Source organism: Harpia harpyja, chromosome 1 (assembly GCF_026419915.1).
Source record: "Harpia harpyja isolate bHarHar1 chromosome 1, bHarHar1 primary haplotype, whole genome shotgun sequence".
Classification (NCBI taxonomy): domain Eukaryota; kingdom Metazoa; phylum Chordata; class Aves; order Accipitriformes; family Accipitridae; genus Harpia; species Harpia harpyja.
The window spans coordinates 86,734,403-86,747,828 of record NC_068940.1 but is presented as its reverse complement, the minus strand read 5'-3'; positions in this window follow the sequence as shown (position 1 = coordinate 86,747,828).

The following is a 13,426-nucleotide window of genomic DNA, read 5'->3' as shown; positions in this document are numbered from 1 at the left end:
GACTTGAATTCATCAATACATCTCATCTATCACATTTATATAAGGCTCCAGTCCTGCCAGTCACAGCATGATGTGCAGCCTAGAGCACTTGAGTGAGCAGAGCCTACACAGGAGCACAAATAAACCCAGCTTACATTAGGCAAGCCTCCATTTTTAGCAGTGAATTTCAAATATATTTCTCAGGCAGCAGCTGTACATGGTTACAGGCTTGTTTACATGTGTGTTTATTATTTCAGTTTTGAATGTGATATTTAAACTGGTTTTGCTAAACTTGAATAAAAAAGGTTAGAGTATCTTTTATTGCGATATATAGAAATTTTGCATTTTTCATTTTAAACTTACTAAAAGTCAAGCTACATTTCGATGAATATGAGGGCGCCTATGCAACAGACTGAACTAAGGTAATGATTGATTCAATTTTGTGTACAAACAAGGATAAAACCTGAAACTAATTATGACTGGAAATAGTCAGTGTTCCTTGACTTTTTTAGTTTCCAGGGAGGAAAAATATAGCAACCAAAGAGCAAGAGAGGATATTACTACAGGGATTTTTGTTTGGTCTAAAGATACTCTTTCTTTTGCATTTACAGACACAAAAAAGCCAAAACAAAACAAACCTCCCCCACCCCGCCCGCCAAAAACAACCAACCCAAAAAACTGACAATGGCTAGAAAGCTCTTAAAAGTATAAGAAAAGATACACTCACAAAAATATATTCATACCAAACAGAATCCTAAAACCTTGCCCTGTAGGTTACTAGTATATTCATGTATGAACATTATTTTCTTCAGCAATTTAACAATTGGGCTCAACTGCCTTTTAAACTGCATCATGACTTGGGTTTCATAGCCATATAGTTAATAGCACATCAGGAAACCAGCAATTATGAAAGTTGTCCTACAGCTCTCTCCAACACTCCTGTTATTCTTAACCTTCTCTATCTTCCTGCAAAATCCTTTCTCTAGCTACTGTAATTATCTCCACAAGTCCAGCTGCCAATTTCTTCTCCTTCAGTTTATCTACTTACTTCGTATCTAAAAACTGTCACAGATCAAACTGTTGTGCAATACAGCCAATATTAAACATTTTGGATAATTTAACTACATGACAATGAGAAATCCTGCAGTGCTGCCCCTGTGACGTGCATAGTCCCATTGGCACAACAAATCCCTGATTCCATCTGTCCTGACCCCAAGCCTTTCCCCTAACTACTTTTCCTATTCCCATTTTTCCTTAGATACAACTCTTATTTCTTTTGATGGCCACCCCCCAGGATACTCCTTTTACTTAATTTGGGCTCTAATTTGTCCCAATACCCAGCTGCTACAACTCTCCTCTTTGAACAGTTCTTGCATCACCTCCTCTGCAAAACATCCATCTTCTGCTTCATCTAGACTTTGGGATTGCTCAGTCTTTTGTAGCTTCCCTCTACTTGCCCTTTGTTTAAGGCACAGTATAGAGATTCAAAGTGGATATACACAAATACAGGAACAGGTTATAAATAAACAAATGAGGGGGGCAGTGTTTAGTTTTCATAGAGACAAACATATCTGTTAGCTATTCAGCAAGCTGTAACTTTAGTTCTGCCTGCCTCAACACATGCAATCTTTTGGGATAATGCCCAGCTGAGAATTCTTTAGGTCCTGATCATTTCAGAAAAAAAGACCCTAAATCTTGGACAAGATTCAACAAGAGATGAAGTTTCTGGTGGAATTATTGTTTCTCTGAAATAGAAGGATTAGAAGACCTTTGAAAGGGGAAAAAAATATCTTTTGATATCAGTTTCTTCTCTCTAAAGATTTTTACCTGTTACTGTTAGAATGGACACTCTTGGGGGATTGTCTCGATTGAAGACCTATTACACAGTATTGGGAGACCTGGACTGAGATCAGGAGGTCCTACATTCTTAGGATACAAGCAACACTGGAAATCCTTCTTCTCTACTTTTTTGAATTTGAAATAACTTTCCCTGTGTCAACTTCCTATCTCCTATTTTCCTTTTATAGCAGATTTTTTAACTTCCAAGTGTTCAACACAGAAGAGAAGAAATACTCTTTAGAAAATTCACAATATCATGAAATGATGCACAGTTTGCCACAGATGTACAGGAAAGCTTGATTCAGATTCTAAAAAAGGAATTTAGCTATAGCTTAAGATTGCAAATTCTCCCTGAAAGCAAGTGTGCTAGACATTCTGGTTTGCAATTGAAAATAGAATAGTTATTTCTTTACATAATCTTTTGATTACTCAACATGAAACCCATATGATATGATCCTTCTTTGTAGTTGGGAAAAAAATAACATGAAACCAGGAGTGTAAACTACTATATTAATTTAAAAGTTCCAATTATTATAACAAAACAGTCTTTGATTTAATAAGAATTGTCATGTTTCCCACTCATTTCAAATTATTTGAATTGAATAATAAATATCTGGTAACTAAAGTAAAAAGTAACATGTAAAGCACTAATGAGATAAATGAGAGGAAAATATAGTCTACCTCTAATAGATGATTTGCCTCAAAATTCCTATTTTTGTCTTAAATGTTTTGTCCATGACAAAGTCAGTTTTGTTATTATTTATTCAAACCTGTTCAGTAAACATGTTCCAGTCAAATGAAGGGATAGCACCTTAAGCACCATTTGTTTAAGCAGAATTTGTTTAAACAGCCTTAGTTTTTCAAGAAAAACAATCATTTCAGTATGACTCAGGAATGCCCAGTAACTTATTCAATGTAATTATTTCATCTACTTTCATCAGCCTTTTTATATTCATTTTCCTTTCATTTTCTCCTACAGCATACACATGTTGAAGCATGCAGGAACCTTTTCAGAGAAGTTGAATCATACAGTGGTTTTACTTGCCTATCAGTACTGAGATGTCAATAATCTTGACAGGCTTACATCTTTACATCTTACAAGAAATCAGTACAAGCGTCAGCTGGACAAAGGAGATGTATAAACTATATAAATCCATGTATTTCATTCTTTTGTTTTCCTTACTACAGCACACAGCAGGTATAAAGTATTGGTTGGAGAGGCAAAGCTTCACTTGCAAAAAGGCTTCTCAGCTGTTTGAATTGATTTAAAGTATATGTGCATGTATGCACATGCATTTCCATAGAAGCTGTAGTATGGCTTTGAACCCTTTTTAGATCGATTCCACAGCATTCAGTTTGGCTTGGAATAATTTCCAGTCACCTGTTCTTCATTCCTATATTGGTACAATTCAATATCTGAGAATTTTTGAATGTAAAGGTGTGATCATTAGATAAAGGTTGAGTAGATGAGCATTTTTGAGACTAGCATTTTTCAAACCAAGGCTTTCTTAGGATAGTTAAAATCATATTGAACTCCAGGAACCTTTTTCAATGGTGGTCACAGGCAAGATGGACCCAAATTGCTTGGAAAGCCTTTCTCATAGTCCATTATGTACCTAGTGAAATAACTGTATAGTCATGTTAGTAACTATGAAATGTGTTTCCTAATACATGCTTTAGAGGATAAAACCCACAAACATTTTTGGGAGGAATGAGAAGAAATAATACTGTGAGATAATGGGTTTGTTCCAATTCCACTAGAACTTTTAGATGCAATATTATACTTTCCAATTCACATTATTCAGTAAGAGTAGGAAATTATTTCTTCAGCTGCTCACTTCCCTGTAACTGCAGTTATAGGGGAAAAACCAGAAGTGCTGACACAGCAATCTATGTTTCTGATGATACAGACAGCTTTTAGATATCTATATTTGTGGTCACATAGCTAGATATAGAGTACATTGTTTATTTCAGGAGGCTGTAAATTTATTGGTTAAAAGAAAGCTAAGGTTGATTTCCTTCTGAAAAGACTGTTAATTTAGTAGGACATCTGGCTTCCTCCTGCAAAGCCTGAGAAATGACAGGGGTGATGGAACAGCAAAAAACTGGAAAAAAAAAAAATCAGTGCATCACCTCATCAGAAGACAGGCATGTCTGAATAAGTGATAAGGTGGTTGAATGGATGGTGGCTAGAAGGCTGTTATGCTGGAAAGCATTATTAGTTGCCCTATCCTAGGTCTTTATAGGTTAAGCAATCAGCATTCTAAGTATCCTTAGATTTGAAGGACAAATTAGCCTGTTCTGTATTTCCAGCATGGTGCAAAGGTAAAGACAGTGCTGAAGGTTCATTACTTAGTCCCAAAGGCAAAGTTTAAAGAATGTTTTTAAGGTAAGTGAAAAGCAGTAAAAGGCCCAGAAAAGAAATCTTGTAGGAAATAAGAAAGCATATTTCTGAAGAAAAGCTGACGCTACAAAAACAAAACTGAGAGACTGTTTTATGTTTGTTTCTGTTGTTGATGGTAATGGGGAAATGTGTAACCTCCTTATAAGATAACCAAGAGATATGGTAAAAAAGTAGCTTGACAAGAATTGATTCAGATAAGTCTTACAATCTCTGGTCTCTGATTAAAGCAGTTAATTACCATGCTGTTTTCTGGCCTTGTAATCTATGAATCACTTGTGCTATATAAATATTTATTTGAATACAAGCAATATGGCATAGCCCTACATACTTGCTAAGCACCTGAATCAATGCAAAAGCAGTATCTTAAATTATAATAAAGTCAAACACTCATTTTTCAGAACACCAAACACAGAGATTTCTACTCATGTTCTGAGCTCCTATTAAAGCACTAGTACGGAAGTCCTCAAGGTAGTCTTTTAGTAAACAGAGCTAGAAGCCACTCCTGACAATACGTTTGTGGCTTTTAGAGTTGCAGAAAGTGCCTTCTGGTTAGTCCGTAAAATCTGTCTCCATGAATGATTCCATACAAATAAACAGATCGTATTTCAGGTTTGTGCTTCAAATGCTGGAAAACCATTAAGTAAGCAAGCATGGAACTTGAGTGCATATTTTCTTCAGTAGAATACACATGGCAATGTCTTATGAAAAGCTACATTTTCTTTCCCAAGACAAAATTAAACATTGCTATAAACTGTAAGAGTTCCTGAGTGGCAGACAAAGGAAAGTTAGCTGAGTATTTTAGACAGTAAAAGAAACACTTTGTAGGAATCACACCAGTGGACACATGCAAGAGACAGAAGTACATTTTATACCACTCTGAGATACTCAGTATAAGGTATTTAATCTCTTCATGTCTCTGAAAGCACACTACACCTGCTTTTGTGAAAGCAGTGATGAAGACAACAGTCTGTTGCTCGAATGTCACTGTTTCCAAAACAACAGGGTACATATGCAATAGCTGAGAGTCATGTACCTTTTAGAAATAATTCAGGCATCCAACATGTTTATTTAAAAGATATGTCATAGAGGCATACTCAAGATACTCAAGAACTTGAAGCTTATTCTTTAGCTGAGTGAAGCTCACTTCTTTTCAACTTTGCTACTAACAACAATAAGAATTAATAGAACAAGTAGTACTATAGTGGTTCTGACCAGAAGTCCATCTAATAAATTGTCTTCTCTCTTACAGAGTCTAATAATGGACACTTACAGGAGTGTTCCTTACAAGGTTTAGGAACCTCCTGAGCCAGAGGTCACATTTGGATGACTGTATTCAACAGCCCCTGTGGACCTATCCTCCAGAAACATGGCAAATCCATTTTCGACAATATGCCATCCTATGGCAATGAAAAAGCTTGCGATTTTACAGGCATCCATAATATTCACCCTTAATTACCTTGTCTTATAACTGAAAGCTCCTTGTGCATTTAACCTTGTTGTGTCCAGTAACCCCATAACGTTGATCATTTTGTTAACTCTCTGTCACTGCACATGCGTTTTTAGTGTTAATTTTCCCAAATACATTACTTTGACTTTCATAACACTAAATTTAGTTTCCATTTTATTATCTCATAACTCAGCAGTGGACAAATCTTCTGCAGGTGTCCATAGTCAAGCTTTAATTTTGACAACCATGAATAATTATGAGTAATCAGTAAATACCGTCATTAGCTCTTTCTTCCAGCTGACTCAGGAGTTTTTGAATAGCACATGATCTATATTCTCCACATGTTTATTGGGTCCTTCTAGTAGAGTTGTTAGGCCTGATTTTCCCATACAAAGCCTGTGGGATACTTGGAAAGTAATGGGCACATAGTGAACAATCCAGACTCGATGGAACTGATCAATTTGTGAGCCAAGGATGTTTTGTAGGCAGCAGGCTTCAAGGACGCTTTGCTTGTGGACACATATTTAGCTAACGGTAGTAAGAGCATTCCAGATGCCTTTAGAAGGCCTTGAACAGAATAAACAAGAAGACAAAAAAAAAGAAAGATACCAATTAGAAGAACACAGGTGCGCATTCCACGATAAAGGGAACTTGGCACAAAGAACCTCAATTTGGCAGCTTATCTTGACCAATTAGACTGAGACAAGTTTCGCATGTTTTAGTTAATACAACCAATTATGCCTTATGTTTATGCGCATGTACAGTGTTGATATAACCAATCATTAGGTGTAACTAGGCGCGTGGACAGCACATGCTAACCAATCTCTAATTTGCTTATGCGTGAACAGTAACTAGAATGAACATATAAACCGAGCTATCTTGGCAATAAAGTGGCATCCGCTTGATCATATTGATTGTGTGCAGTGTCCGTGACTTCCGCGTTAACAAAAGCCCACATTTACTTTTCTATAAACTATCATAGGTATTTTCTAATTCTTTCCTTATTACTGATTTTACCCATCTACCTCGGAGAAGATTAGATTACCTGTCTTATAGTGCTCAGGAAACACAGATTGTTTTACAGACTGATGTGGTATTTGTGACTTGCTATTCCTTTCGCACTGGAGCTGTTTTCAAGAACAGGTTATGTACTAGAGCAAACAGCAATTCCGAGTTCTTTAGAACAACTTCTAGGATATTTTTTCCATTTTTTTCTTAAAGTATGTCAGATTTGAGGAGAATGTGATCAGTATTACTGTGACCCTCACCCAGTATATCACAACCAAGGCCTTGTGTTCTTGGGATGGATTAACCTTCTGTTGTGAGTTTTCGCTCCAAAAAGCAGTGATGTATGTGTACGTGTACATGTGCTGTCTGCATGATAGCCCATATGATAAATACAAATCTATGTTCAGGTAACTGAAGTCTTCCCTTATTACTGCTTTCTTTACTTGAAGTCTCTCCACCTGTTGTAGCCAATAGCATCTTAGTGAACAGTTAAAAAAACAACAAAAAAGGAGAAGTACTGTTAGCAATTACACTGATGCTTTCTGATGTGTCAAAGTCATATTGCTTCTAAGTGCAATTCCATTTCACTTCTTGAAAAATCTGTAAAGAAATAAATGTACCTCATTAAAATCTGGAAAAACATAAAAACAACAAAATGGACATTTACAGAAAGACAGTAAATGGACATTTACAGAAAGACTAGTCATGCAGTGAGATATCTTCATCCTGACAGTAAGACAAAAAGGTTGGAAATAAAAGTGGCTGTATTTATATCCCCAAGGGGGCAAGTCTGGTGTGTAAACAAGTTTCTGAAATTGAGCCAGGAGAATTCCTGTCGGTTCTGTGTCACTAATGATAATAAGCTAATGTTCTTCGCATTTTTGTAGACTTTTCAGTTTTAAGATTTTAAAGCAATTAACTGATCTTGAGATGCTTTTGTGAGATAAACACACATTATTATCCCTTTATTAGTGAGGGAGATGCTGAGACACACGGTTTTTGATTTGTCACATAATTAACTGATTACCAGAACCAACAGTGAATCACCCACGTCCTCTGTTTGTCCTCTGTTGCTAATATTGTACAAACTGACCCTAATAGCGTATATGATGACAAATGCCTACCTGGAACGTTAAAGTGATAGTCCCACAAGACTTTCAAGAAGGGAAAAAGAAGAAAAAAAGAAACAAAAGAGAAATGGAAGAAAATTATCTGCATTTTACTACTTCCACTTCACTTAAAAGTCAAACATAAGAACTATAAGAAAAAAATTGTGCACACCACATTAGACTAGAAAAAGAGACAATTCTAGCTGGAGAGAAAAGACCAGGACATTATCTCATTCATCATCTAAAAAAGTAATTATGAAATCTGAATCACTTCCCGCTCATCTCCACTGTAGCTCATTTGTTGGCCTCCAGCTTCTGCCTCTCAGGGTCTTACCCATTTTGTTTCGAGCAAACCCTGCGCCTGCCGGGTTGGCAGTCCCTCACAGGAGAGCGCAACCTGCCTTCCTCTGGAGGGACGTCCTGGACTGCTCCAGCTGAGGTAATTCACATGGTGCCTCCTTGCCCTGCACAGAAGAAAGTCTCCTGTCATGCCACGGATGTCATCTTTGGCTTCTGCCAGCGTCTGCTCCGTTCCAGACAAAGCAAAACCGAAGCAGAAGAACCGGCCCTGGCCTGGCTGCCCGGCCGCAGCCTGCCGCTCGCTCGCTAGATGGCGCCGCCGGCTTCCGCGGAAGATGGCGCTCCGCGCCTCGGCCGCCATCTCGGGCACGAAGCCGCCGGCGCCCCGCGCAGCGAGCCTGGCTGCACCGCGGCCGCTCCGTTCGGCCGGTCTCACCGCTGCTCTGTTCTCATCGCCCTCGCCTGCCCTCCATCCCGACCCGTGAAAGAAGAGAGACCCCCAGCCTCAGTGAGCCTGACTGGCTCCGGCAGCACCCGGCGGAGGCGGCAGGGAGGGCTTCCCCGCTGCCTGCCAGTGCGCGTCGGGCGGCGGGGAGGGGGGCGCGGGGCCTGTGCCGGCGGTGCGAGTGTGGGGGGAAGCGAGAGCGAGGGATGGGCGGGAGGGGTGCGGGCCGTGCAGCCCCCAGGCTGGCATGCAGGGCGCCGTGCTCCCCGGCATTGGGGAAGGCTGCGCGTCTTTGAGCCCAGGGCTGCACATTACCAAGGTGTAGGGCAGCCGGCGGCTGTGCGCGGTGGAGGGGAGTGCAGGGCAGAAGAGGGATTTAGGAAGTCTCCCTTCACTTTGGGGCACCATTGCTTTGTGAGGCTTGGCTAGCCATATCAGACACCAACACGGCTGCCCGCGCAGTAGGGAGGATGGCCGAGTCACAGCATCGCCGCGGGCCTGAGGTTGGAAGGGAAATCTCTTCGCCCAGTCCCTGGTGCTGAGCAGGACTGTGATATCTCCAGGCCTGGAGACTCCACAACCTCTCTGGGCAGCCTGTGCCAGTCTTCAAGGAACACACCAAATCTGGGCTCTTTTACTGTGCGGAAGATGCACTCTCTGATGGTCATTCCGCAGCCCACTGGCCAGAGTCATGGGGGACATCTAGAAAGTAGCCCAGGATGGGGAGGACCCATCCCCAAGGCCATCAGTTGCTTTGCGGATCCAGGAGGTAGAAATAAAAGCTTACTTGTCAGCAGCGGCTGGTCTTTGATGAAGCCCTGTTCTCAGTCCCTGGCTCATGGAGTACTGGGATGTCCCAGCAGACGTCATCTCGATGTCTGTGTGATCTTGTAGGAAAAACATTTCTCCATTTTGCAGCTTCTGACTTGGCCAAAGTTCAGAACAATGTAAACCATGCAAGGTCTGTTTATATTAAAGACGGGATCAAATCAGGAAGTTGAACAATTTCCTCTGGATATATAGCAGACTTATGAACAAGGAATTAGGAACAGCAGAGAACTGCTGAAACCCACTGGAGAAAACTAGTGTTCAGTTATGAAAAAAAATCTTGTTTCATTGTGCTTGAGCGCTAATGAACATAAAACTGTATCATTTGTTTTAGTTCAAATAATCTTTCTCAACCATAAAACTTTGCAAAAGGTTCTTAAGTATTTTATAAAAGTGCTGAGATTATTACATCAAGAACTTAGATTTAAGTATCTTTCCGTATGTCTCTTCCAAACCTGTATATGATAGATAGGTAGTCTTGGGAAATAGAATTTTCTCTAGAGAATCCTACAAATATATAACCAGTTAGGTAACTGTAGTAATCAGTCCACTCTCATTGACATAATCTCTTTATACAGCATTCACTGAAAAACTGTGATGTAATACTTTGATCTCCTTCTAACATTTAAATTTGGAACTTAATACTAAAATCACAACAGAGGAAGAAAATGAGGGGGAGAAGAGAGAGTGCTTCTTAAGAGAATGGTTCAAAGCCGTGCCAGGGAGGTTTAGACTGGACATTAGGAAGCATTTCTTTACCGAGAGGGTGGTCAAAAACTGGAACAGGCTTCCTAGAGAGGTGGTCGATGCACCAAGCCTGTCAGTGTTTAAGAGGCATTTGGACAATGCCCTTAACAACATACTTTAACTTGGTCAGCTCTGAATTGGTCAGTCAGTTGGACTAGATGATCATTGTAGGTCCCTTCAAGCTGAAATAGTCTATTCTATTCTATTCTTAAAGAGAGAGGCAATAACCTACATAATGGCGGTTCTCACCACTGCCAGTAACTGGAAGCAGTTAGCTGCTAAAAGTTAATTTGGACACATTTTGGAGGGTGAGAAGTGAGTGGCCAATCTTTCTCTGACAATATTTGAAAAAAATAATTGTTGAGACAAAGTTTATAAAAATGGCACTGATTTTCCTTAATTAGGGAAAGTAAATGGATTCTCCAGTTTACTCAATTGTGCTGGAGACCATTTTGGTCTCTTTTCTCACTTTCCTTGTTCAGCTGGATTGACAGATAGTACGTCCCTCGGACTGCAACTGAGTGGCTTCCACAAAAGACTTCAACAAGTATCTGGAAGGAGAGGAGAGAAAGAATCTGTTGGGATCAGTGACAGGAGAAAATGATACTGCACAAGTGTTGACAAGCCAGGTTATCAGAGGTTTGGGAGTCTCTGAATAGCCAGTGCCAGTTGCACAGCAAGAATTGAACTTACTCAGGGAGCAGTCGGAGGGCACCTTGTTATGTTAGGAGGCACGTTTGTGTAGCACACTGCCTCCAAAAGTCTCTGCCAGACTCTTGCAATGATCTTCTATATAGGGTATGCATAAAAGGCAAAATGAAAACCAAAGATTCAGGGGAATAAACTCATAAAACAGGGTAAAAAGTAGGAGAATGTAATAAGATGCAAAATAAGTTCATTCGAAAAGGTTTTATTAATCCAGTTCAAGTAATGAGTCATTTCTAATCACCTTTTAGCAGTGCAACATGGCATTATTTGAAACAATTAGGAAAATAATGCCACATAATTCAGGAATGTTTCATACATTGTATGAGGACAGTGTTGGGTGGAGTGGCTGAGGTATACAAGATCTTACTGTGTAATGATGATTAAGTGGTATATGAGATTTATCTATGAATAAAGCTATGACACTGTAAACAAAAATGGGGCTTAGAGAAATTAAAAATAAATTCTGTCCAGATTTAGCTGAACTAAAAATTGAAAAATTAGTAAACAGAGATTATCAGCCTGATGACCAAAAATACCAGTCTTCTATTCTAGGTTAGCATTAAGACCATGAAGGTAATAGGAAATGGGTGGGAGAAATATAAACAGAATGTAGCCAGAGTGGGTGCAGTGGTTTTGGCAGTCTACACAGAAGAGGAGAGGGAACTTAAAGCAGCAGCACTTGGTATGAGACTGAACAGGACTTTTATGCTCAGTTTTTCTTCCTCAGCTATGTGTATCAGTGATGGAGATAGAAGCGGCAGAGTCCTCATTTCTGATGGTCGGCACAATTTAACTTTCTCAAGGGTTCACTGGCATACTGTACACATCAGCTGCTGTTCAGGGAAACAGAATTGGGCGTACTTTAAATACAGAGATTGTATCAGGACTGTAAGCAGACACACTTCACTGATTTCTCAGCCATCCTGGCACTGGGCTGGGAAGTGTTGATGAGAGTACAAAGGCAGATGGTTGCCTTCAGAGTTTATTTTAGATGTAGTTCCGTTGTAGTTTGGGTCAATGATTTGTGCTTTCATAGGAACTTCTGTCAATGTTCTCAACATTTTCTTAAGAAATGCTACCTCCTCAGATATCATTCTGAATTAGTATGAAAAATAAAATCAACAGAAATTTTTGAATGTAACAGAAGTTTTTATTCCAAAAGTAATGGTTTTGAAGCCGGGGGCGGGGGGGGGGGGAATCTGTTGGGACTGTGTTTGGTAGCTGTTTTCTGAAATAGCCTGGAGCTATTGGCGATAAATGTAATCAACAAAAATCGATTAGTGTATGCTGTGCCAGATTGCATAAGATATCAATTAAGAATTGGATTCTGCAGAACTGTTACTGGGAGATAATTGGTTTAGGCTTTCTCTGTGTCAATGAGAGTCTAGGGATTCTCATCAGACTCTAGACTAGATCAAGTTAATTGCACCCTAATGTATCCATTTCTCTGTGCTGACCACAGTGAGGATGTTGGGTGAGTAGCTTAGCTAGGCATGTCTACATTTTAGATACCTACATTATATGAGATGAATTCCACCTGCTTCAGGTGTCTTAGATAGCTGAGCCTATGTATGAAAGAGATTATGCTGTCATTGCAAATGATTATGATGAAAAATTAGGAAAATACTATGTGAAAATGTGTCCAGAATTTTTCTTCCTGTGACTATTGAAACTAGCCTGAAACCATTTCCACAAAACTTGTCTTCTTCTTCTTAAGACACAGTAGGGTTATTTGTAGAAAAGTGAAGATTAGAAGTTTATTGTAATAAGCAATTGAACACCTGGATTCAGTCCATACAGCAGTTTATAAAGGTCAGCAAAGAGAAAAGTAGGCCCAGTGATACCTTCTAAAGGCTATACTAAACAGGTAGCAGAATATAAGGGAAAATATGTGCATACATAATTGATGGACAGTAACAAGAAGATGAGTTGTTTCATGACTCCTTTTAGGATCCGTTGTTTGACAGATACCAGAAGGGTTGAGTGAGAGGACTAAGTTTTATCATCCTGGGTACTGTATTTACTGTCTCCGATGGCTCATGACCACTGTGATGCTACTGCCGGTCTTTCTCTTGCAACATAAATGCAACCAGGAAAGTTTACAGATAAAACCAACTACAGCCAGCAGTGCCGGTCCTGTTGTCTATACTAAAATTTTCCATTCTGTCAACAGTTTAGTCCATTGTGCAGCAGTAGTATCAGATACAAAATGTTCTAATAGATGCAAAAGCAAACTAGCATAGAAAACTGAAGAGATTAATTCTTGGAGAGCTGACTTTGTAATTTTGAGACAACAAATTAGTTGTAATTCCATATATCCCTGTGTTTTAACTCTGGTATTTTGAACACAGCATCATACCAAATCTTCTGTGCCACAGTTGAAAAATAAAACTTTTCCTTTGTCTGCAAGAAGACTAAGGATTCTGTATTTCCATTACTGAATTACATTTTCCTGTCACAGTCTAGTTACAGAGGAGGTGGTGTGTCCTTCAGAAACTGGTGAGGAAAATCAGGCAGCATTTATCTATGAAAATGAGAGGAAAAATCCTACACAAATCCATGCGCACACATCAGTATAAACACATTTGACAACAGTGCTGGGTGTCTTCTCC